The sequence below is a fragment of the Symphalangus syndactylus genome, chromosome 2, assembly GCF_028878055.3.
Source record: "Symphalangus syndactylus isolate Jambi chromosome 2, NHGRI_mSymSyn1-v2.1_pri, whole genome shotgun sequence".
In the NCBI taxonomy this organism is placed as follows: domain Eukaryota; kingdom Metazoa; phylum Chordata; class Mammalia; order Primates; family Hylobatidae; genus Symphalangus; species Symphalangus syndactylus.
In genome coordinates, this window is record NC_072424.2 from 115,231,570 (window position 1) to 115,253,814 (window position 22,245).

The 22,245-nt window shown below is 40.4% G+C and overlaps 1 long non-coding RNA gene across 1 annotated transcript in view; it reads left to right on the forward strand.

Moving 5' to 3' along the window:
- The window catches only part of LOC134733444 (uncharacterized), a 47,843-nt gene that overhangs the window by 20,069 nt on the left and 5,529 nt on the right, over positions 1 to 22,245 (forward strand). The window contains exon 4 of the long non-coding RNA XR_010116893.1: positions 16,205 to 16,330. This is a non-coding gene — a long non-coding RNA (uncharacterized lncRNA). The remainder of the gene's footprint in view (positions 1 to 16,204; positions 16,331 to 22,245) is intronic.

The following is a 22,245-nucleotide window of genomic DNA, read 5'->3' on the forward strand; positions in this document are numbered from 1 at the left end:
GAGTGGAGGTCCAGGGTCCACGTCACTAACAGCAGCGACTGTTGGCATGCCAAAGATCCCTCAGGCTGTTGATATCATAGAATAGAGTGTGACACAGTCCTTGCTCATGGTCACTCAAGAGCCTCTTAAACTTTCATGACTGCCTCAGGTGGTCGATCTGGTTTGGGTACATCTTCTAGTGCCCTATTGGTCTGGAGCCAAAAGTTCTTCTCCAAGGTGACCTGGCCCTGGTTTAAGAACTTGGTCATTTATCAAGTGGAACCTATTCTGGATCTTTACAAATACATCTTCAGTCTTGTGTTCATTCAGTCATTTAGTCATCTGTTTAACTAATAACCAAGCATTAGGCACTGTGCTATGGACTGGGGATTTAAAAAGGAACAGGGCACAGTTTCTGTCCTACCAGGATTCCATGCTGGGAGGAAACTTAACAAGCAAGCAAATATTGTAATGGGGTCAGTGTTGTACTGGAGTCGTGTGCCAGGTGCTAGGGGAAGGGAAAAAGAAACAAATTCAACTCTCCTTGGCAGTCAAGGTACTTTTCCTGGGGGAGGTACCTTTGGGTGGAGAGTGAGTAGGGTAGGAGTTCTCCAAGTAAGAAAGGCAAAAAAGGATATTCCATTCCTCAGCACTCCTTTCCCCTAACCAAACTTGAAGATCTGAATTCATTCAGTCAAACAGTTGGAGATTCTGGGGAAGGGAGGGACTTGATCCAATAGTAACATGTGTTCTTTACGTTGCACGATATGGTCAAAACCCACTTTTTATAGACTGCCCTTGCCTGCATCTATCTCTCTGGCCTGCCTGGGGGGTATAAGCTGATGATGCTTCACAAGCTGAGAGTAATGCTGCAAAGTGGACCAGGGAAGTGCTTGCTTACAGGCTTGCTGCTATAACATGAACCAGGTAACAACTCAAGGATGGGAACTGTGGCTTCAGTGTCTCACTTACCCTACAAATCCCTTTACTATGCCTTAATAGGAACTCACTGATTTGACTAAGAGTTCCCGATGATTCATGATTAGAATAAGCCTGTTAAAGCAACTGAACAATAGTTTACTAAATGATATCTTAGTGGCCTGAAATTGATAATGCATTTTCCAGTTTTATTTCTCTTAAATTATACAGAAGGCATAAATAAAGTAGACCCAGTGGGAATAAATTGAAAACTGAAGTGAAAAATTTCTTTTCATTTTAGAAGCCCAGTTATTTAAAGTACTATGGTTACAAGTAAGAGCTCTAATAACCTAGCGAAAAAATCATACTAGAAGAGTTAGTAGGTTGTGAATCAGTGATGAAGAAACCACTGCTTCCTTTTTAAATAAAGGGATAAATGCCACAACTTATAATATATGTGATTAACTCCATATGTTTCATCAAAAGATACAATCCTGAGGGTTAAAATAATATACCACATTTTCATCTCACCTGGACATCAAATTGAATTCTTCTTTTTTGTTTTTTTTTTTCTGAGACGGAGTTTCACTCTTGTCCCCCAGGCTGTAGTGCAGTGGTGCAATCTCTGCTCACTGCAACCTCCGCCTCCCAGGTTCAAGCCATTCTCCTGCCTCAGCCTCCCAAGTAACTGGGATTAGAGGCACACACCGTCATGCCCAGCTAATTTTTTTTTTTTTTGTATTTTTAGTAGAGACGGGTCTCACCATGTTGGCCAGGCTGGTCTCAAACTCCTGACCTCAGGTGATCTGCCTGCCTCGGTCTCCTGAATTCTTCTTAAAATCTGTAGTGCAGTAGAACAATCTGTCAAAATGTCATAAAAATTGACTTTAGACCAATTATTCTAAGGGAAGTTGGGCAAGAGTCAGTACCAATCAAGAATGAGAAAACCTTGCCATCTTCTGATACATTCACTGGTTCCAAACACTCTAATGAGATAGCTACACTATGAAGTATTAAGGGACTGCCACTGTTGTAATCTGATGTCTCATTTAAGCTAAGGCAATGGTGAATAATGGATTAAATAATAGACTCTCATGCATTGTGCCTTTAGTGATCTAATCCAATATTTACCACTGCCTTAGCTTAAGTGAGACATCAGATTAATCTCTAACAGTGGCAGTTCCTCAACACTTTATAGTGTAGCTACCTCAGTGAAATTTTTGGAATCAGTGAATAGCTGTGTCTGCAGGTGCTATGCAAATGTGATAAAGCTAATCTAATAATGACCTGAAAAATAAACCAACTCAGCAAGACTCCCAGGATTTCCTTGAAGAATAATCAGCAACCATCTTAAAGATGGGTGTCTAGCCTACAGGAACATAAAGGTGACAAAGGGGTTCTCTGGCCCCTAAGCGAAGCAAATAGCATCTTGCAATCTCTCAAGCACACATGAGAGGCTCTGTGATGACAGAGCAAATATGACACCATCATGGCCTAAGATTAGAGGACAAAAAGAGGAAATTTCCCTTATCAACGAGGAAGTGGAGAGTTCAAGAGAAGCTAAAGCCTCTAAGAGGTCATGTTTCCTTCGGTTCTTCATACTTGTGGTAGTTCACCCACACCTGTGACCACCCAGTAAGGAAATCTAAGTGAAAGTAACTAGAGTAAGATAAATTTTTTAAAAACTTTTATTTTAGGTTTGGGGGTACATGTGAAGGTTTGTTATGCAGGTACACTCATGTCATGGGAGTTTGTTGTACAGATTATTTCATCACCCAGATATTAAGCCTAGTACCCAATAGTTATTTTTTCTCCTCCTCTCCCTCCTCCCACCCCCCATGCTCAAGTAGACCCCAGTGTCTTTTGTTCCTTTCTTTGTGTTCATGAGTTCTCATCAATTAGCTTCCACTTATAAGTGAGAACATGCTGTATTTGATTTTCTGTTCCCGAATTAGTTTGCTAAGGATAATGGCCTCCAGCTCCATCCACGTTCCCACAGAAGACATGATCTCATTCTTTTTTTGAGCTGCATAGTATTCCATCATGTACATATACCACATTTTCTATATTCAATCCATCATTTATGGGCATTTAGGTTGATTCCATGTCTTTACTACTGTGAACAGTACTGCAATGAATATTTGCATTTATGGTAGAATGATTTATATTCCTCTGGGTATATACCCAGTAATGGGATTGCTGGATCAAATGGTAGTTCTGCTTTTAGCTCTTTGAGGAATTGCCATACTGCTTTTCACAATGGTTGAACTAATTTACACTCCTGCCAACGTTGTATAAGTGTTCCCTTTTCTCTGCAACCTCAGCAGCATCTGTCATTTTTTGGCTTTTTAGTAATAGCCATTGTGACTGGTTTGAGATTGTGGTTTTGATTTGCATTTCCCATTGTTGTTTTGATTTGCATTTCTCATTGTGGTTTTGATTTGCATTTCTCTAATGATCAGTGATATTGAGCTTTTTTTCATATGATTTTTAGCTACATGTATGTCTTCTTTTGAGAAGTGTCTGTTCATGTCCTTTGCCCATTTTTTAATGGGGTGGTTTTTCTCTTGAAAATTTGTTTAAGTTCCTTATAGATGCTGGGTATTGGACCTTTGTCAGATGCATAGTTGGCAAATATTTTCTCCCATTCTGTATGTTATCTGTTCACTCTGTTGATAGCTTCTTTTGCTGAGCAGAAGCTCTTAAGTTTAATTAAATCTTATTTGTCCATTTTTTCTTTTGTTGCTATTGCTTTTGGTGTCTTTGTCGTGAAATCTTTGCTCATTCATATGTCCAGGATGGTATTGCCTAGGTTATCTTCCAGGGTTTTTGTAGTTTGGGGTTTTACATTCTTTACAAGTCTTTAATCCATCATGAGTTGATTTTTGTATATGGTGTGAAGAAGGTGCCCAACTTCAATCTTCTGCATATGGCTAGCCAGTTATCTCAGCACCATCTATTGAATAGAGCCTTTTCCCCATTGCTTGTTTTTGTCAGCTTTGTCAAAGAGCAGATGGTTGTAGGTGTGTGGCCTTCTTTCTGGGCTCTCTATTCTGTTCCATTGGCCTATGTGCCTGTTTTTGTACCATGCTGTTTTGGTTACTATAGCCCTCTAGTATAGTTTGAAGTCAGGTAACTTGATGCCTTCAGCTTTGTTCTTTTGGCTAAGGATTGCCTTGACTGTTTGGGCTCTTTTTTGGTTTCATATCAATTTTAAAATAGCCTTTTCTAGTTCTGTGAAGAATGTTGTTGTTGGTTTGATAGGAATAGCCCTTGAATCTATAGATTGCTTCGGGCAGTATGATCATTTTAATAATATTGATTCTTTCTATCCATGAGCATGGGCTGTTTTTCCAATTGTTTGTTTCTTCTCTGATTTCTTTGAGTAGTGTTTTGTAATTCACATTGTAGAGACCTTTCACCTCCCTGGTTAGCTGTATTCCTAGGTAATTTATTCTTTCTGTGGCAATTGTAAAGGGGGTTGCCTTCCTGATTTGGTTCTTGTCTCGGCTGTTGTTGTTGTATAGGAATGCTAGTAATTTTTGCACATTGATTTTGTATCCTGAAACTTTGCTGAAGTTGTTTATCAGCTAGAGGAGCATTTGAGTCAAGGCTGTGGGGTTTTCTACATATAGAATCACGTCGTCTGCAAACAGGGATAATTTAACTTCCTCTCTTTCTATTTGGATGCCCTTTCTTTCTCTTGCCTGGAGTAAGATAAATGTTTAATTCATTATAACTTATATCAATACTCCTTCCTTGATGATGGAATAGTCCTGTCATGCTTATCACCACTCTATTTTAAAGACATCAGTATCATTATCTTTCCCAGAAGAATAATAGAGGACTGAACATATTCACCTCAAAATAATCATACTCCTGTATCAAGGGCAGCAGCTCAACCCATCCAAGAGTGTGCTTCCAAATCCCAAGACAAGGAACATGGTACAGGCACAAGCTTTATTATTCATGGGTACCTAGGGTATTGCAGAGAAATAACTCTAGTATCTTGATAGTTGGAAAGGATCTAGAATAAAAAGCAGCAAGAGCTGTTCAATTAAAAGATGCATGGATTCTAATTCACACAGTTCTTTTATTATTATTATTATACTTTAAGTTCTAGGGTACATGTGCACAACATGCAGGTTTGTTACATATGTATACATGTGCCATGTTGGTGTGCTGCACCCGTTAACTCTTCATTTACATTAGGTATATCTCCTAATGCTAACCCTCCCCGCTCCCCCAACCCCATGACAGGCTCCAATGTGTGATGTTCCCCACCCTGTGTCCAAGTGTTCTCATTGTTCAATTCCCATCTATGAATGTGAACATGCGGCATTTGGTTTTCTGTCCTTGAGATAGTTTGCTCAGAATGATGGTTTCCAGCTTCATCCATGTTCCTACAAAGGACATGAACTCATCCTTTTTTATGGCTGTATAGTATTCCATGGTGTATATGTGCCACATTTTCTTAATCCAGTCTATCATTGATGGATATTTGGGTTGGTTCCAAGTCTTTGCTATTGTGAATAGTGCCACCATAAACATATGTGTGCATGTGTCTTTATAGCAGCATGATTTATAATCCTTTGGGTATATACCCAGTAATGGGATGGCTGGGTCACTTAAAGCCATAGAGGAACCAATTATTGGTTGTTTCTGCCAATTAACACCCCATGTAGGTAGATAGCAGTGGATCTGCTTTGGATTTGGCAAGTCCTGTGGCTTCATCCTTAGTTCTCTGCCCTTCTCTCTACATCTTTCCTATCATCTTCCAAATAGCTCTACTCTTTCACCAGCAGGGCCCTCTATATTCCTCTACCTACCAAATCCCTTCCACCATTCAGGACCCAATTGAAACCTCATCTATTCTGTGAAGACTTCCTTGGCCTCTCTCACTAGACCTCTCACCTTTCAGAACTCATGACATGTTGTTTCTGTGCTGCCATTTGATGCTTATCATACACCCTTTGACCATTTTTATGATTTATGGTTTCTAGAGTGCCTTATGTTTTGTGCTTATTCTTCTCAATAATATGGTGAATTTTTTGAGGTCTAGACTAAATCTACTGTATCTTTTTTCCGTGAGCAATGATTATCTCTTGCCATAGAACTTCCACCCTAGGCAAAGTTCAAACTACATGTTGATTGGCATTTTCTATGGCCACATGTGTATAGTTCAACTTCCAAAAGCATTTAATAACATTAGTAGATGGGTCTCTGGCAGCTTTTAAGGAAATTTGGCAGCCCAAGGAGATTGACGCAGAGCTTAAGCCTGTTCCTCCGATGATGTGCCAACTGTGTCAGAATTGATGTTCTATTTAATTCATTCTCTGCCACCAAAAATTACTTCTGGGCTATGGATTAGATTCAGTTTTATTAAATCTGTTTTACAAAGCCTGGCTCTAGAATGCAACAAGGGAGCTGGAAGCTGGAAACTGGTATTGAACTCCTCCGGGAAAGTTCCTGGACTCTCTAAAGATCCAGTCAATAAGTCATGTTAGAGATTATAGAGAAGTTTCAAACCCAGAACTGTTATGAGCTGGTGATTCACCTAAATAAATTAGCCTGCAATTAGGGAAACCTTTATCCAATAAAAGTTTTACCTCTGGAATAGTGAACTAAACCTGTTACTTTGGAAGTACTTTGCCAAATGATGCCAATATCAACCAAGAAGTAAGAAACAGAATTCAAAGTAAGGCCATTTGGTTTGATCAAGTGCCAAAGCAACTGTTAGGGCTCAGAAAGCAATCCTCCAAAGCATGGAGCTTTACATGTTGAGTGTTTTGAAGTAAGAAGCAGCCTTACAAGCAAGGTCTCTCTCTGACCTTCTCCCAACCCCTGTCTCTCAGCCCTCTGTCTCTTCCAAAGCACAGGGAGAGTCTTTTCTCTAAAGTTTCTTTACCTATCTAAAGATTGGATCCACTAAAGAGGAACACAATAGACTTCAGTCTTCTAACTGAAATTTCATTAACCAAGGCAGATCAAATTTATATCACAGAGGAAGAGACTGAAAAATCAAATGTCATACCTGGAGCCCAGGCAAATATTACCCCAGGCCATTGTCTGTTCTATGGTCCCATTCATTTCCCCTAAAAATCATTTACTACCCTTCTAAAATTGCCTACACCTCCATTTCCTTCTCTCCTATGAAGAAGGGTATATAAACTTCTAGACGTCATGGGGTTATTGGGCACTCACTTTCTTATGATGCCCCCATGCATGTAAATAAATTTATATACTTTTTCTCTTGTTAATCAATCTATTGTCAGTCTATTTCTCAAACTCAAATATCAAATGTCAAGAGGTGAAGGAGGGGGTTCTTTCACTCCTACACAAAAATAGAACAGCAAGCAATAGACTGAACAAAAAACATACCAAACAATGGCAGTGGCCTCTTTCTATTGTGGAGACCATGTCTTAGATCTACCAAAATGTCATGCATGACTGAAACTTGCAATGTGAAGGGCAAAGAATATAATCTACCAATACTCAAGTGATGGCTGCTAACCTAAATGTGTCTAGGTAATAGCAGGAAACCCAAGGAAGTATTTTCTGGGGCCCCTAAGTGAGGAGAGGGCAAATAGGGAGGACCTTTTAGCAAACATTGTTCCAGCAACCTTATTACAAAGGACAAACTTTGTAAGATTTTGACAACTACAAAAGATCTAAGTTCTCCTCTTGGGCAAGCAGCCACCAGCCAGTTTTTAGCATTAAAACACTGCTGGTTCTAAGGTTGAATAGTGGAGTCAAGTTGATTTGGAAAAATCAAATTAAAAAATGAAACTGGGGATTGGGGAAAGCAAGCAGGTACTAATGAGTGGGTAGCAGTGGGCTTGAGCCATTCCCTGAGACTCTAGAATGTAGACCCAAGCACTTTTTATGGGTACCCAGTTATGTATTCATGGATGAAAAGGAAATTACTAAAGGTACTTAGTCAATGTGGACACACATATTGACTTTGTCATCTTACATATTTCCAATTCTCTGTTCATATCCCTTCTTTTTCTTCTGTGCAATACTCAAATTTAGAGATCCATTTGGATCCTAATTCTTTCTCTGATCTCCTTAGGGGTACATATTCCTTTATTTTCTTGTAGATGTTGCCAAGCAAAGTCACTCATAATTTAATCTTCGGGGAAAAAGACATTTTTCTTCAAATTTATCAATTTTTTTTTATTTTCTTAATATGTGCTTATTACTTCATTCATTTACTCTTTCCAAAGCACTTATTAAGTATCTTCTAGTTCTTATGTTTGCAGAGTAGAGTATTTTGGCAAGATCTGAAATGGATCCTTGACCAATAATACTTTAAGGAGTCTCTGTGCATAGTATTTTGTAGAACATTTTGTTGGTCTTAGTCCTAAAATTTCCTCCTCCTGCATTAAAATTATGCTATATGCCACATGAGAAATTATCTATTAACTTAGTTCTCTTACAGTTTTCTTTACTATTGCTAAAATCAGTTCTTAATAATACAATTCAAACATGCAGCTCCATTGTCATTATTTAGAAATACCTCTTCAAAAACTCTGGTTCTTTCAGAACATGAATTACCTAAGTTTTCATTATTTAATCCACTATTCATTCCAGCTTTTAAAAATTATCTTTTACTTTTAAATTCCTCTTTTTTCTTTAAGTTAGCAATAACATATAATTCTGTAATCTGTCTATGATGATTTGCTTCAAAAGCATTATCAATAATGTTATTTTAATCTATATAACAGTGTTACTCTTAAAACAAGTAACTCGTTTAGAAAGCACTCCTATGGTAAATTTACTTTTAATTAAAATATTAAGCACTTCACTTACATTATGTTTACTGAGCTTTGGATTAAGAACTTTTTAATTTTTGTCTATGTTCACTAGTCAGAAAAAGCGGATGTTTTTGGAAACACTGCTTGCTTAAAACATCTTTTTCCAAGCTCCCTAGGCTTCATTGTTTTGTGGTTGTTTGCCTTAAGCGGCCTAAAGTATGACAGTCTTTCCTGAATTATTTCCAAAGATATTACTGAGAATTCTGTTGTCTTCAAAAAGCCTGCAGAAGTGTCTGCTGGTCTTTTACATTAGTTTAGTTTTCTATGGAGGAGAATCATCATCTGAGTAATACTCGGGAATGCGAATTCTCTCCAGTGTTATTAAAAAGTCGGTATGCATTGTTTTGAAGGCCTGTGAGTACAGGCATGTTCTGTCAAAGCCGATCTCTTAGCAGTATCAATGATTCCCATATCTTGGTCTTGGTTCAGGAGTGGGAGCTGCTGAAGGTGGATTTAGGAAAATGTCGCAGGCTCCCTTGCTCAGACTTCACTTCCACTGGACTAATGCCCTGAAGCCAGGCTTCCAGGGTGGCTGGGGCTTGCTAGCTCAAAAAAGGAGGCAAGGAAACAGAACCGGAGGAACACGGCAGGAGAGGAAAAGTCTTCAAGATTTTCTGGTACCTGTTGGGGTGATCTACAAAGGACTTTTTCATTCATTTTTAGCAAAGTTTAATGTGTCCTATAATATCCATATTTGGAATGCATGTTTTAAGCTTTGCCTTTTATAAAAGCTTTCCCTTCTAATATATTTGTTTACCTTTCCAATGTCTGTAAACATACTTGAATAATGATGACCCTAAAATGAAAAAAAAAAAAAAAACTTTTCTGCATCCTCTACCTGTTTTGTTCTTTTTTTAAAACAGGTCTCAAAAATTAAAGAAAGCCATTCTCCAAATGACTAAAACAGATCTCATGTTTGTTACCATCCTTTATTATTTTTCTTCTAAACATGTAATTTAACATTACATAGTCATGAACAGCAAATTAGATTATCTACTCATACTTGCGGAGGTAAAAGGTGAGAGAAATTCATGTGTTTAGACTTGGGTCTTTATTGAGTTGTCTCCTGTCCTAAGGATGATGATTGCTAAGGAATCAGATTCTAAAATGTATTTTGATATACTGTCCATGTTCAGATCGGTTTATAATCATATGAAACAAAACATTTATTATTAAACTCCGAGAAAACCTCTCTCAAATTGCATCTGACAACAAAAACTTTAACTTTGGCACCCCAAATGTTAGTTTTTGCTTCTTCCATTGTTGGCCCGAGTGGTTTCTTCTGTAATATGTATACTGACTGTTTGCAGCCTGGCAACAGCTCCAAGGAGTGAGGGGGGCTAGAATACTATAGCCCCTTGTTAGCTGCAGTCCAAACTTCAAAGTCTTTGAGAACACTGAGCATACAGGTTTCAGCAGCCGATAAAGCAGCCAGGCAAACAAAAGGCAGCTCCCCTCTCGCCGAGGTGTCTCCTGATCCAGGGTGATTTTCAGCCCACTTTTTTCTTTTATTTGTGATGAAACTTCTGGCAATGAGAGACTCATTCTGCCCACGGTTGTGTGCCCCCTTGATTCGGCATCAGAGGGAGAGATGGGCATTTATGGCACCATAAATCAAGGGATAAACCATACACGAGCAGCTGGCACATGTGCTAATAACTATAATTATTAATCATGTCAATTTCACACCCTTCAAATTTATGCTATGTGCTTTCTGTAGGAAAGCCATCCCTGGCGCCTTGAGCTGTTTATGGTATGAAAATATGATGTGCTGATGGTCTTTGATAATTGTCTTATGACAGTATTGATCTGCCTACAATTGGGTTTGTGGGGCATCGAAGCCCTGCAAAGAGGTTGTCCTTGTCTCCTGGTATATATCATTGTCACACATCCCCCATTGTTAGTGAGTGGCGTGAATTACTTTCAGCATTTGGCCAAGTCTCTAGCTGCTAGGTCACCATTATTCTATCCTTATGTCACTGTGAGGACTTTACTTTGATGTTTCCTTTGTACCTCTTCGAAGGCAAAATCCCTTAACTTCAGGACGGGAGCCTGCAGCAGAGTTTCAGAAAGAAAAGACACTACAGGTTTGGGGTGGGCAGAGGCCAAAAAATATGGAAAAATGTGCTCCCTCAAAGAAGGGCCATTTTTTACTTGCCCTTGTCAAGGCTTGTCTATATCCGAAGAGGTGTGGCAAACGGGGAGCTGGAGATGCCAACCAATTGCCAAGTCTTGTGCTCATTCAGTAGCCGTTTCCAGAACACCCTAAAGTTGCTGCCACACACCAAATTATGCAAATTATTCTGCTTGTGGCACAGATGGTCAAGCTAAGAAATCAGACTGGCCAGGAGCAAGCAGTTACCCGTGGCCAAAGTGGCCTTTTTAACTCCAAGCGATTCATCCATTTGAAACCATAATGTCTCTTAAAGACAAACCCGTTCAAGACCAAAAGCAGAGCAGCACCTTGCTGGTTAATCTGCATGTTCATTTGACCTTGCAGCCAATCGTCTGGGAGAGGCCAGGAGAGAGCAGAGTGCATGGGACTCTGCCCACTTGTTGGGAACGCTGCACGGTCCTCACTGGGCAGTGTCAAAATCGCTCCTGCTGTCTCTACAGCTGCTCTGTTCCAATGACCCCTGGAAGGTTCTGGGGATTGTTAGAAGAGATTTCTATTAATCAACTACAAACCGACTGTTACAATTTCACACTTTTTTTCCCATCATTTCACACATTTAATGAATTTGGGTGTCTTTTACATTCAAAACATTTACAATCAGGCCAAAAAAAAAAAAAAAACTCACCAAAAAAAAAAAAAACAAAAAAAAAAACCCCAACCCTTCTTTAACACAATAGGCAGCAGCAAGACAGCAAACGCCACTTCAAGACTGAATTTCTGAAACTGGCCCTTTAGCTGAGAGTGGCCATCCTTGCAGGGGTGGGCGGTTTACTAGTTTACTAACATTGTTACCAGGCGGCAGCCTTGGCAGCATTTTACTAAATCCTCAACAAGAAAACTCGCAACTCGTCTGAAGTTTCAGTTTGTTTGTTGTTACTAGAGTTATATCAGGGAGTTCTTTTCTATGCCAGACTGGAGTTCAGATTTAAATCTTGCCCAACTCAAAAGCAAGCGCACAGGAAACACGAACCTCGCCCCGGTGAGAGCAGCCTGAGTGAGCCAGCACTCACCAAGGAAGGGGCTGCAGGTTCGTTTAGAGTGAGGATCAGCCGAATTCCTCATGCTTCTCACTGAGACTTCCCCTGGCTATCGGCCGACAGGAGATCTCACATCCAAGTCACAAAGACCCAGAACCTTCTTCGGCAAGAAACGTCACTTACAACGTGTTTGCTTCTTCATCTCTAAGCTCAAAGTGCCCCTTTTCTCTACAGCAAATTAGACTCTTTGCCTACTTTGGCGCCGAGACGCCCGAACTGCCAACCAAGGCTTTGGTTTTCTCTGAGGGCTGTCGGTACACACGAGAGGCCGGCATTGTTCTCTAGCAACCCCCGCTGGTTGACAATAAATGCCAGAAACTGACCCAGAGGCGTTAGTTCATCCCCACGTTGGAGGGAAGTAAAAGATGTCAGGTTGAGGGAGAGCAGGTAGCACCTGAACACGTCGGTGATTTCGTGTCGGCTCATCTTACATTAGCAAGAAAAATAGGGTCGAATTTGATTCATATCAATATTTGGAGTGATGAAAATAACAGTCTATCAACTGGGGAAATCTATACTGTATTCCATAGAAGTCATTAGATTTTATTATTGATGACAGACTACTGAATATTTAAAGTTTGCTAATTTTCTCTCTCTTCATTTGTATATTCTTTCTGTTTTTAAACTTTGGCTTCTCTTCACATTATTACTTTGGTGGACTGTGGGCACTTTGGCCTTCATGGGCCCCTCACACCATAACGATAACAACATATTATTACATAATTTTAAATATGTCAACATTTTTTTCCTCTTTTAGATAAGATGTAATAGATTCTTGTGGGCCCTTAAAATTATCGCGGGCAGCATGCCTTGGGGCCCAGTGGAGAAGGCAGCTCGCTCTCTTAAACGTTCCCCTAAGGGGCCTGGAATACTTTTCTTCTTCAAGTTGCCTTTGAGTTTGAAGATGTTTTAGTGTTGCTTTACTCATTAGCTAAGATACTGGTCCTAACACATCTTTACATCTATTTTCTGATATACTGTAGCATATGTCTTTTAAACAAAACATTGCTTACTGGCAAAGAAGCCACTGAGAGGCCAGTTGTTCATTTGTGCACAGTTGGGTTTCATCTTGCCTCTTGAAGACCTATGCTTCATTTCCTGAGTGCATTTCACCATACCTGGAGATGTTTGGACAAAGCCGCAGACACAACTTGCACACTCACACCCTGTGCCCATACGTCACCAACTTACATTCATCTATTCATTTGTTCAGGAAAAAAAAAACAACACCTAGTTTATCTTTTTAAAATTTCCCCCAATTAAACTGCCACTTCTAGGACTTAAGAAACAAATGGAGGAATTTAATTTCTTGGGAATTTTTTCCAGAGGCAAATCAAGAACGCAGCCCGTCTAGTTCCCTGAGCTACTGATGTTCTAGGAGGAGGGATGGTAACAGTTGAAGGGAAAGCCTGTAAAGTGATTGTACTCCCAAGAGCCTGGATGATTCAGCAAAAGCAGGCTAAGAGGCTGTGAGTGCAGAACTATTTTGCCCCTAGAAATGAGACATACAAATTCAACAGGGACTTTTTTTTTTTTTTGTCCTTTTGAGGATGGTTCTCCCTGACAAGAAATACCGGAGAAAAGCACAGCTCACTTCAGCTGTCCCCTTCTGTGGGTTTTCCCATACGAAACTATGCCCAGCCTGCCACCCTGCACTTTGTTATTATGACAGGAAAAAATGAATTTCTAATGTGCTACCTCCACCAGCTGCAAGGAGCTTGTGGATCTTCAGTCACTAGGCTCCCCTAGGGGAATGAGCCTGAATCAGGGTAGAAGGCCAGGACAGGGAACAGCATATCTAGGTAAAAAAAAAAAAAATCTCTTTCCCTCTGATATTGGCATGAAGATGTTCTTAAGAACAAAGGCAAATTTACAAGCACATGTTGGACAGGAAGGGACAAGCATCAATGTCCCTTGCTGAGCACCTGCCTGTCACATAGATGATTTCATTAATTCTCACAATACTTTCAGAGAGTATTAGTTCCATGTTTATATACTAAGAAACCGAAGGGCAGAGGGAGACCAAGTACCCTCCCCCAAAACTACACAGTTAGTAAGTTGCTGCACTCCGGCTTTTCCCTCTCTGACACACTATTTAATAATGTATTGCATTGTAATAAGCAGAAATGAGTTGCTCTCTACCCTGTCATATGATAGAAACAGCTCAGTCCATGCTCCTGACAGCATTTGGTGTTTTATTAACATCCACTGAGCCCATTTGTGTGGGTAGGCTCTTTTTAAAAACATGCCTAGACCTCTCCAGAATTGGTGACCCATAGAAGTGAGCAGCTACTTAGAAGTCTGATATAAAGAGGAGAAAAAAGGTCTTAGAGGGCATGTATTTCAACTCTTTTATTTTATCTCCAAGGAGACCTTATTCAGGCCTTCAATATTTCACATTTGAATGATTCTTAAGTGGTGAGTCTGTCTCACTTTAGCTTCTTTTCACACTCAAGGAAAATCTCTTAAACTCAAATGGGATCATCTCATTCTACTCCTTTGTTTACTGAATAATTCTACCAGAGTTTTATCATCCATGGCAAATTGCTCTTTGCCCTAAAATCTGTTCTTCCCTTCGTCTTGGACATACCCATTCCACCCCCAGCTAGAGACTACATTTCTCAGCCTCCTTTGTGGCTAGGTGGCCATTGACTAAGTTCTCATCCACGGAATGGGATGATGTAATATGTACTCTTATTTAAAAAGAAATTGCTCTGACCTTCGTCTCTTTCTTTTTCCCATGAGCTAAAACATGGATATGTCCATGACCCAACTTCAACCAACCATGCAATGTCAATGGCCCAGGGGATGCTGGAGCAACAGGAAGGAAGGAATTGATTGAACAATCATGTGGAGCAAAGCCACGTTGTTATTTAGGGCTACTGCTTAAATCAGAGATCATCTCTGTCTTCTTTAAGCCACTCCAGTTTGGAGGCTCTTTGTTCTAACAGCTTAGTGTTTACCTAAACTAATGCAGCATTGCCCTTCTCACTAGCATTCCTGCCTCCCTTTCAATCTTATCAGTGGTTACACCTCCAAACGCTCCCTGTCCTCCAAATGTAAATTATAAATCTTCCAGTTCTGTAGTGAGACCACACATAAAAACACTTTCCTGCCTTTTTACAGATGGTGTTGGTAACTGCCTCCCCGCCATTCATTCTCCCTTCTCCTGGCAACAATATTTTGATATTCCTTGGAGGAACTTACCTCTCTCTCATTCTTTGCCATGTGATTAGGATGGGACTGAACCCCTTCCAGTTCCAGGGATAGTTCTTGATTGGCTGAAGCCACTGAAATAGCTTTTTCCTGTGGAGGCTCGGAAGACAATACTCCAAAGGACAGCATTTTGGCAAGTGAGTACTTTGAACTCAAGGAGATTGGAAGGGCCTCAGAAGCAGGAAATCCTCTCTGACCTTTCTCACCTCTTTTTTCCTTCCCTCATTTCTTCCCCAAAACAGGACATATAAACTAGAACTCCTTTCCCTCAAAGCAAGCCATAAAACCTAGAAATGTCACTCTCTGACCTTCTCCTTGAAGACCCTGTCCCTCATGCGACAGGTATCCTGTCTGTAACCAGAGGAAGAAACTGCTACACAGAGAGGCTGAGAAGAAGCTGGACAAACAGGCCTTGCTGGGTTTCCTTCTCAATTACTTACCATTAGATCACGCCCTTTTGGTCCAATCATATTTCTACATGGCTGTCCATTGTTCGTCAAGTCTAAGTATGAAAATAGTTTTCCCTGGGTCTTTGAGTCTTTGTTTCTGAAGGCTGTCATCTCACATAAAAAACTCTGTCGGCCGGGCTCGGTGGCTCATGCTTGCAATCCCAGCACTTTGGGAGGCCAAGGCGGGCAGATCACGAGGTCAGGAGGTCGAGACCATCCTGGCTAACACAGTGAAGCCCCGTCTCTACTAAAAAATACAAAAAACTTAGCTGGGCGTGGTGGTGGGCACCTGTGGTCCCAGCTGCTCGGGAGACTGAGGCAGGAGAATGGCGTGAACCGGGGAGGCGGAGCTTGCAGTGAGCCGAGATTGTGCCACTGTACTCCAGCCTTGGTGACAGAGCGAGACTCCGTCTCAAAGAAAAAAAAAAAAAAAATGTGAAGTAAATTTGTTATTTTTTCTCTTGCTAACCTGTCTTTTATTAGAGGAGTGTCAGCTATGACCTTATACTCCCCCATTAACTATAGTGATAAATTCAGAGATGTGTACATAACCCAGTTAGATCTCATGAGCAAAAATGAATCCTAAGACTTTTACCACATTTCCCCCAGAGAGTGGTGGATGAAGATGTGAGATCTGGAACTGCGATGGTCATTTTGTAACTACCAGCAGACCCCGCCTGAAGATGAAGGAATGTAGAACTGACAAAGACACAGAAAGATGGAGCCAGAATCCTGGTAAGATTGTTTGAATCTTAAGTCAAACTACATGTAAGATAAACCTACTCGTATTTTGACTTCAACCAATTTGAGTTGGGGAGTCTGTCACCTTCAACATAAAGAATTCTAACATGCTTTGGAGGTGATCTTCCCTTGGAGCAATTTGTTTTTAGTACTCCTCCATGTCAGCAAAACTCCATTCTTCAAGCATTAGGTAATCTCTCACCTTTCCTGTAAAACCTTGCATGGTTCTGCCAACCTCATATCCCTCAGTCAGAGTTAGCTGCTTCTTTCAGTGATCTTAAAATGCTTTGCATAGATTTTATCATTTTTGTTATATGTTGTAATAGTAGATCATGTATATTTTCAAATAGCTGAAAGAGAGACTTTTGAGTGTTCTCAACACAAAGAAACGATAAATGTTTGAGGTGGTGGATTTGCTAATTACCCTGATTTGATCATTACACGTTGTATACATGTATCAAAATATCACACTCTACCCCATAATTACATGCATTTATTATGTGTCAATTAAAAATAATAACTGTTAAAAAGAAGCCAGGCACGGTGGCTCATGCCTATTATCCTAGCACTTTGGGAGGCCAAGGCAGGTAGATCACTTGAGGTCAGGAGTTCGCGAACAGCCTGGCCAACATAGTGAAACCCTGTCTTTACGAAAATACAAAAATTAGCTGAGTATCGTGGTGCATGCCTGTGATCCCAGCTACTGGGGAGGCTGAGGCAGGAGAAATGCTTCAACACAGGAGGTGGAGATTGTAGTGAGCCAAGATTGCACCACTGCCTTCCAGCCTGGGTGACAGAGTAAGACTCCATGTCAAAAAAAAAAAAAAGAAAAAAAATTGTTATAAAGAGTGTATCTTCCTCAGAAGGCCTAATGATTGTGAGTAACTTTAGGTCAAAGAACACATCTATTTTTGCCATAAATTTTAGCTTAGCAGAATGACTACAATATAAATACTCAACATCTAACACATTTGTTATTTTTTACTAAAGCATGAAGGAAACAACAAAGTTTATTTCTACTCATACTAAGAAAACAATGACTTAAAATTAGATCACAATTAGAATTTGTTGCTTTGTGAGGTAGTGAGCTACCTATCACTGGAGGTGATGAAGCACTGGTTGTGAGCCACATCAAAACCCTGTCCTGGGGAGACAATTGGGTATGTCCGGGTGCAGTTGTTCAACATGATTTAGTCCCTACCAGGAGGTCTGGTTGCCTGGGTTCAGAACAGCAGAGGGAAAATAAGACAAAAGACACATTCAGAAGTCAAGATGCTCTGACAGTTCAGCAGAGATATGACCTAACTTCAACCAGCAGACAGGATCTGACCTAGGAAAGATGAAGACAAAAACCAGATCTGAAACAGATATATTGTAGTTCAAGGTAGGGCAATCAGACCTGTAGGGAGACTGAGCAGGCCACTGAATTGGGTCCCCGAAAGAGAAGCCCAGACACAAGGACTGGACCCACCCAAGAACTGGGAGTAAAGCAATTTGGGGACAGTTGGGTCCTAGGCCTCGCCTCTAAGAAACCTGGATTGCTTAGTTGGTGCCGAAGGTGTCTCAGATCTGCTTGGATCTACAGCATTGGACCTGGTAAATATAACTTGATTCAGACTCCTGTGGACTCTGGAGTGAAGGCTATTGCATGTGCTGCAATGTTGTTAAAGTGAACTAAATATGGCCTGAGAAGGACTCCGTACTTCTACAGTTGAGTTCTTGTGGAGGAATCGTAACTTAGCTTAATAGGCAGACAAGATTGAAAACCTAACTTAGGAGTACGCCTCTGTAACAACAGCTGAGTGTTGGCCAATCCCAGCAGCCATACTTTAACCACTCACAGGCTGCTGAGTGTTCAAATAAGGCGAATGCAGAGCTGTAACTAATCCCGCTGTTTCTGTACCTCACTGCTGATTTCCTTAAGTCATTTTACTTTTTTTGTCTATAAATTTGTTGTGCCCACAAGGTTCCCCTGGAGTCTCTCTGAATCTGCTTTGATTCTGGAGGCTGCCTGATTTGCAAATAATTTCTTCTTTTTTTTTTTGTTTTTGCTCAGTTATACTCCTTCAAATTTAAATTGTCTGAAGTTTTTTTTAAACAATGTCTTTCAAGACTAGCTTGAAATATAAGATGGGCCTCCTTCCACATGGGAGTTATGAGGGTAGATACCATTTTATGGAACTTTGTTAAGACCAAGGAAGAAGAAATGAAAGCAGAGATAGAAAGGAACTATCCTGCTGGAGAAATCTAAAGCTTTCCTAAAAATCAATTAATAGGGACATTTGGCAATCAACTGAGTACAGTTTATGGGGTTTGGGTCCATCTCGATACTGGCAATGATTTTAAATTTACTAGTCTCCATCCAGGGGCTAAGTTTTGATATGCCATGACCAAAGTGTTCATACATAAAATTAAAATCAATATGCAGATTTCCTACTTCTGCCTTTCCTTCAGTGTTGGGCTAGCAGTATTTGTATTGCAATGACCCCTCTATGGAATAGAAGAGTAAATCAGACTCCATTAAAATTTGGCTAACACACAATTCAAGTATGTCTAGGATTTTTTGCTGTCTTGTAATAATCTCTCATATAAATTCTTTTTTTTTTTTTTTTTTTTCTTGAGATGGAGTCTCGCTCTGTCACCCAGGCTGGAGTGCAGTGGCACAATCTCGGCTCACTGCAAGCTCCGCCTCCCGGGTTCACGCCATTCTCTTGCTTCAGCCTCTCTGAGTAGCTGGGACTACAGGCGCCTGCCACCACGCCCGGCTAATTTTTTGTATTTTTAGTAGAGACGGGGTTTCACCGTGGTCTCGATCTCCTGACCTCGTGATCCGCCCGCCTCGGCCTCCCAAAGTGCTGGGATTACAAGCGTGAGCCAGCGCGCCCGGCCTCATATAAATTCTTATACTCCTCTCTCTGTAAGACTGGACGATCATTTCTCCATTAGAATATAAACTCCATGAGGGCAGAGATTTGTTCACTGATTATTCTGAGAACATAGAGCCTGTACCTAGCATGTAGCACTTTCTCAAAAAATATTTGCTGAGGGAAACTAAACGTTGGCAATTGGGAAGTGGGGAGGCTTTCTTTTATTCCATTTTCTTGTGTTTCCTTCTTTCATTGGCTTCCTGTTTGTTAAGGCCATACTAAGTATATGAGATATTTTTAAAGACCTACTCTGACTTCAAAATTACATAGATAATTTTTCATTAATTTTAAAAAAGTGAAACACCTGCTATAAGCCGTATGTCATGCCAGGTACTGCAAGAACTACAAGTATGGAAAAGACTAGGACCTTGTCTTTTGTTTACAATTCAATGAAAGAGATAAAAATATACCTAAGTTACTGTAATGTGAGGTGTTATGAGTTACGTGATTGGAAAAGAAGCATATAATCTATATTGTGATCTGGGAGATGGTTATAGTGATGTGTACATGTGCAAAAAGTCATAGCACTGTACACTTGAGATTATAAACTATTTTATATTGTGGTATAATTGATAAACCTCAACTTAAAAAAAGAGGCACTAATTAGGGGTTCAGAGGAAGAGAAAGTTTATGACAAAGAGAAAGCCTTAACTCATTAGTACCTTGTCTAATTAGGCAGCCGTGATTTAGTCTAGACTTGCTTAATATGAAAATCTAACACTACAGTAAGCATTACGGTTTGCCATGCATGAAAGTGCCTACTGTTCTTGCCTTAACTGCCCAATACTTGATTTTAAGTGATGATCCACCATAATTTTAGGTAGATACAGAGCAAATCTTCCCACTGATTGGCCTGACTCTGACCAGTTGTCACAGAGGCGAGTAAAATCACAAATACGTTTAATAATTCTGAAGGTGGAGACCTTCCTAGAACCTACAGGTCTTAGCAAAAAGAGCCTCCCCAATAGCTAACACCTTGAAAGCTTAGACATATCCCCCACCTGGGACTGATGGCCAGCTGTCAGGCCTGAGTGACTGACTGCCCATTGGCTGGGTCCCTGCAGGTGGTGGTGACATTGATGGAGGATGATGGATGACTCCGACATAGCCCCACCCCACCCACTTACCCATATGCATGACAGAAGGGCTCCCAGCCTGGATGCCCTGGCTGACAATGCCTCCAAGTAGGCATGTAGATGTATAAAAACAATGCATTCAGAGCCAGCTACAAATATGGAGGCATTTAATGAGTTGCTAATTTGAAAATAATTTTCTTTTCTGACTTTTGAATTGTTGGAATAAAGACACGTAGAGGGAAGCCATACAACTGGTAATGATTCTGCTGAAAAAAGAAAATAGCTTTCAGAAAATGCAAAACAGTTGCCGTCAGAGGTTGATAGGAGTTTACTGAGACATCATTCCTTTATTTTTCTACTTCCTCTTCTCACCCCAGCCCACCTTATTTTGAGCATGTGTGTTTTCACTATCTCCTCTTTCTTCCTTTTATGTGAGCTGAATTCTCTTTGCCTCTTTGGTGCATTTTTTCTTTCCCTTCCCTCCTCCATTATTCTTTTCTCCCCTTGCTTCTCCTCTCCTTTTGTCTCCTCTACTCCTCTCTCCCTATTTCTTAATCCCTCTCACATGAGTTTTTTTCCTTTTTTTATTATTTTATTATCATTTTTGTAAGGATTTCAGGGGAAGTGTGTATCTGGAAATAAAAATCAGAAAATTTGGAGAATAAAAGAACAAGGAAAATTAAGGAAGGATTTTTTTTCAACCTTAAAAGCTACCTCGAGAAATGAGAGGAGAGAGGATTAGCTACTCGGTATTGTGCTTTTTGCTGTCTACCTAGGAGACTTGAGGAAGAAGCCCCTTCACATTCATCAGTCACTTGAATGACATGAAAGATAGGATGTTTCTTGCACTAACACCCATGTGTTCAAATGGAAAACCTCATGTAACAAGAAGCCTAGCTAACAAAAGACTAATTTTCTGTGAAGTTCTGGCTAAACTAAGGAAAAGTCTGATTAAGAAAGCACTTCTAGGCCGGGCGCGGTGGCTCACGCTTGTAATCCCAGCACTTTGGGAGGCCGAGGCGGGCGGATCACGAGGTCAGGAGATCGAGACCACGGCGAAACCCCGTCTCTACTAAAAATACAAAAAAATTAGCCGGGCATGGTGGCGGGCGCCTGTAGTCCCAGCTACTCGGAGAGGCTGAGGCAGGAGAATGGCGTGAACCCAGGAGGCGGAGCTTGCAGTGAGCCAAGACTGAGCCACTGCACTCCAGCCTGGGCGACAGAGCGAGACTCCGTCTCAAAAAAAAAAAAAAAAAAAAAGAAAGCACTTCTAAAGAAGTAAGCCTTTATTATTTTCAAATATACATAGTAAAAGAACTAGAGGCTTCTCTACTTGCAGCTTCTAAGAAACTACTTTTATTGGCTGGGGGGTAATATGTTAGCAATAGATGAAATCTGATTGTGACATATCAATTGTATATAAATTAGCATTTCTGCTAAGGTTGTTTGAGAACAATTTACTTTCATAATTAACTGAAAAATGCTTCTTTCAATTTTGCTCACACTAGTAATGCATTTGGCAAACTTTCCCTTCAGAGAAATGTCAGGTTAAGCTTTATCCCAGGTACTGTTTCAAACAACATAAACTCTAATTTTGTGAGGCCCATATTAATAAGTCTTTTTTAACTTTTTTTTTTTTTTTTGAGACAAGGTCTCACTCTCTCACCTAGGCTGGAGTGCAGGGGTACAATCACCATTCCACCGCAGACTTGACATCCCAAGCTCCAGTGACCTTCCCACCTCAGCCTCTTGTATATCTGGGACCACACCCACAATGCCCAGTTAATTTTTTTAAAAAAAGTTTTTTGTAGAAACAGGTTTTACCATGTTGCCCAGGCTGGTCTCAAACTCCTGGGTTCAAGCGATCCTCCCACCTAGGCCTCTCAAAATGTTGAGATTACAGGTG